This window comes from Euprymna scolopes, chromosome 30 (assembly GCF_053919585.1).
Source record: "Euprymna scolopes isolate OS-2025 chromosome 30, ASM5391958v1, whole genome shotgun sequence".
Taxonomy (NCBI): Eukaryota; Metazoa; Mollusca; class Cephalopoda; order Sepiida; family Sepiolidae; genus Euprymna; species Euprymna scolopes.
Window position 1 is genome coordinate 60,872,872 of NC_136511.1, and position 4,639 is coordinate 60,877,510.

The 4,639-nt window shown below is 33.8% G+C and overlaps 1 non-coding gene across 1 annotated transcript; it reads left to right on the plus strand.

The window, feature by feature from the left end:
- Nucleotides 1-557: 557 nt before the first annotated feature.
- Trnag-gcc (transfer RNA glycine (anticodon GCC)) lies at nucleotides 558-628 on the plus strand. The gene has a single exon. It is a non-coding gene; the product is annotated as a tRNA-Gly (tRNA).
- Nucleotides 629-4,639: the final 4,011 nt, after the last annotated feature.

Consider the following 4,639-nt stretch of genomic DNA (forward strand, 5'->3'; position numbering starts at 1 on the left):
ATTAAGCGAGTTTCTAACAAATACAAACCCACAAAATCATTACAGAAATTATCAAAGTAAATAAATAAATTATCCAAGCAAATGACTAAATAAATGAAAAATGTTATTGGAGCAGGCGTTAGCCTTTGTAGGGGAGAGACTATTAAATAAATATGCTTACTGTCATGGAACTCAACGCCCCAGGAATACCCAGGAATAGTCTAAGCTGTTGATTTTGGAGGGTCGAGGATCACATTTCGAAGAGAGAAGGTAAAGCCTGGGAGGGTGGACGTATTTTCGACTGGCGTGAACAAACAACACCTACTCAAAATGTACCAACAGAAATATTTTACTAATAATATCAAGTAAATCAGATATAATAATATCAATATTATTATAGCTTACTAATAATATCAATATTATTATACAAACTGACTCTCTATCGCATTTCACAATTGTCAGCGTGTAGATATTGTAAAATGAACCTTACACCACGTTCGTTAAATCAGCTATAACAAAACCGCGTTAGCTTAGCGTACTACTTGATTTAAATTATACTAAACTGTGCATGCATGTACGCATCGGTGGTTCAGTGGTAGAATGCTCGCCTGCCACGCGGGCGGCCCGGGTTCGATTCCCGGCCGATGCAGGTAGAATTTTATTAAATTTATCACGCGATTTTATAATAAATATATGCATAGTTTTTTTTTCGTTTTGTTTTTTTTATAAGTTCGTCTAAGATACTAGTATAATTATTATTCAGGGACTCATTCATATGTAATATATTGATGTTGGCATTCCGTAGATGTTCAGTGTAAATGGAGACGCTCTGATATTGTAGCTTTTTTGTTAAAACTACAAAAATATTTATCTAAGCTAGCAGGAACGCCCGGCAAAGCCCGGTCGTAAAGTACGCTTAAATATGATATTTTAATTCTTACAGATTTCGTGTATAGTATTATAGAGTTAATGATCTATCGATTTTTATATATTAGAAATAGGCACCGCCAAAACTGGGGGGGGGGGGCAGGTAAGTACTTTTTGACGGACAGTCTTTTTAAAAATCTACCAAAAATCAGGTAATTATCCAATCAATACGAAATTTTCAGCGATTTTTCAGAGAAGAATGTACTTTATAACAGTGTACTTATTTTTCATAAACAATATATATATATATATATATATATATATATATATATATATATATATATATATATATATATATATATATTGAGGGGGTTCCAAATATGCTTAAAATAATCATCTGAAACTGAACAAAACATATTATGTTGTTGTAAGGGACGGGATTATAGATTAAAAAAAAAAACTTGTTTGCATACCTTATTTTGATGTCTGAATATCAAAACTTCGATTGTGTTTAATTATACCGCTTTTGAGTTTTGAAGTGATAAATTCGGTGAATATGTTAAGTAAAATAATTAATTTAAATTAAGCAAAACAACAAAAATTTTTTTTAAATATTTATACGAAAAAAGCATTTTAAAATCTTTGATAAATAAATTAACAGTTTCTTTTTAGCGAGCCGAATAATGCATGGCCATTATTAAACAGGGCATGCTTTGAAGAATCGATACAAAAAAAATCGATAAATATTGTGCCCTTTGTATTAAAAATATTATTATTTTTTCGATCAAGTTTGGAAACGTTTGCCGCCTTTCGACTACGGTGGACCAAACGCGCTGAAATAATTTTTTTTATTCTGCTTTAAATTGCCCCCTCCCCATTTTGGAGAGACTGCCCCCCACACACATACACATTAAAAACCAAACTCATACAAATGGTCACCCATCTGGTACTGGCCAGCCTCAGCGTTAATAATACATTGAAATTTTCGTCACTGAAAAATAAGTTTATTTTTGGCTTTTTGGTCTTCCGTAGTTTGCTTTTTATCAAGTACAAATTTAAAAAAAATTTTTTTTATTACATTTTCACCCCAAACAAGGCAAATTGCCACTGTGGTGTAGGGGGCTACTATCAGGGGCAACAACTACTGGGGTACTATGTAGGGATTTGGGCAGCAAGGTGTCGGTTCACGTTACACTTGAACTTCTGCACGTCAGTACTGTTGGGGAAGCAGGGACCTGGAATGGAATTCCAGAGTCTTGCGGTTCTGGGGAAGAAACTATTGGAGTAAAAAGATCTTTTACATCTAGGAACTTCTACAGTGTGGGGGTGGGATCTAGTAGCCTGTCGGGTTTGTCGAGGGTGCTCGCGTCGTGGGGGCACAAGTGATTGCAGTTCGTCAGAGCATTCACCACTAAAATACTTGTAGAAAAGGCAGAGGGATGCAACATTTCGTCGATGGGACAGAGGCTGAAGCTTAGATGCCAGTTCAGGGCCTATCAGGTTTGCGATTCTCTTTTGAACCTTGTCAAGGAGCAAGAGACTAGTAGCAGATGCACCAGCCCAGATGTGGCAGCAATACTCCATACATGGGCGAATGGTTGCCTTATAGAGGTACAGGATACTTTCGGGTGTTAGTAGTTTTCTAGCACGGTAGAGAGAGCCTACCTTTCTTGCAGCGGCCCTGGCAATGCCTTCAATGTAATTGTTCCAACTCATGTTTCCTGTGAACGTTAGGCCAAGGAGTTTGAAAGATGGACTCTCAGATAAAGAGTCGTTGGCCATTGCTATGGGTGGTAGAGAGGGTTTCTTGTAATTATTGAATGAAACTAGTTTAGTCTTGGCAGCATTGAACGCGACCATACACTTTTGTCCCCATTCCACTACAGATTGGAGGTCTTCCTCTAGTGTTTCTGCCATTTCTTTAGAAATGTGTTCATTCGTCTTCCTGTCGTGTCTGCCATAGAGTGTAGTGTCATCAGCATATATACCCATCTCAGAGGCATGTAAACAGTAATCAAATCGACTCGAAGTAACTGGTTGCCTATATGAATAAGTGGAATTATTTGAAATCTAGGTACTTATATTATAATATTTTTGCATATTCTCATAGAAAATCACCCTAAATCTTAGTTAGACAAGAAATAAATAAATTAATTCTTTCAAAAACCTTCTTTTTTTTTTTAAAACTATTTACATACGTTTTTTGTGCAAAATAAAAAAAACGCCAATTGTTAACTTTTGGGGGAAAGTTAACAGTTAAAATTTAATTAAAAATAGTAGAAAAGGTTTTACATTATTCTGCTTTCTATATGATAAAAGTCAGGGTTTTATCTTTCTGGAAAAAAAAGTTACTCAGAAATAATTGATTTTAATAAATGTTATTTTGGTTTCAAAAACAACAACAACTTGATTTTTCGGCTATTTTTGGCGGTGCCTATAAATTATAAAGCTGCGATTGCAAAATTTAAAAAAATATATCCATATGACTTGGTGCATTAACTTGAATCGAAACCGAAATAAAAATTTATTAATATATATATATATATATATATATATATATATATATATTGAGTTGCTTCAGCCAAAATCGAAACAGAAACCAAAACTTATGAAGAATTGTTGATAGAATTATTTAATAAAAAAAGATTACTGAAGTGCCAACAGTTATAATTGAAACAGAAACCAAAACTTATGAAGAATTCTTGATAAAATTATTAAAAAAAAAAAAAGAAAAGATTACTTAAGTGCCATCAGCTTCTTGGTAGCATTATTTATGACAATAAATGGAAGTGCATAACACTTAAATAACCCGGATGTAAGCGTGACACAGAAAGACACACACACACGCTATCGTATTAATATATAGATAATTAGACAATCACTTTTTACTGTTGACTGGCAGGTCGCCCGGCATTGCCCGGTCGTAAAATACGCTTAAATATATTTTGATTAATGCAGATTTCGTATTCATTATTTATTATTAGATTATTATTACTATTATCACAATTATTATCACAATTATTACTATTATGATTAACTTTACTTTCACTATTATCTAATTACTACCATCACAAATTTGATAATGACAATAATAATATTAATTATTATTATTGTTATTGTTGTTACATGAGAAGGTATGTCCCCTTCTCATGTAAGTAAGAAGACAGACTAGATAAGTGAAAATGATATTAGGAAAAGGCTAAAATCGAACCCTGTAGTCAAGTGGATAATTGAAATCCTAGGAATGCAGTCCATTGTTAATTCTTTTAGTAATAACTAAATATAATTTATGTCGAAAAAAAAAAGCGATTGTCCATTCTGTTGGAATATCTGGATATTAAATATGTCAGTTAAAAGAATGGACAATGCGAGTTTAAAAATATTGCTTAAAACTAGGTTAGATATTAAACAATTAGAATTGAGAATTCTTTGTTTGCCAAAAGTGTGTTTGGACAGACATATGTAAATCCACGTGAAAGTTAGTCACGTTGGGGACCACACTTCTGATGTACTAAACAAAGGAGATTTCTCAATATATTGAGTTAGGGTTCGAAGTTAGTTAGGCAGTCAGTTTATTAGGATCAGATAATCAGAGCAGATCATACACGGTGTTCGAGTCAGTTGGAGAGTGAGAGCCCCGTAGAGGTGAAAGGAGAAGAGTAGACCATGTAGTCGAAAAGGCTTGAATTCCAACTCCATCAATCGGCCGACAGATGAATAAAGAAATCGCCATCTAATGTTTTGTTACTGTGTTGTCTTCGTGTCGTCTTTACAACGGAAAAGGTAAATGTGT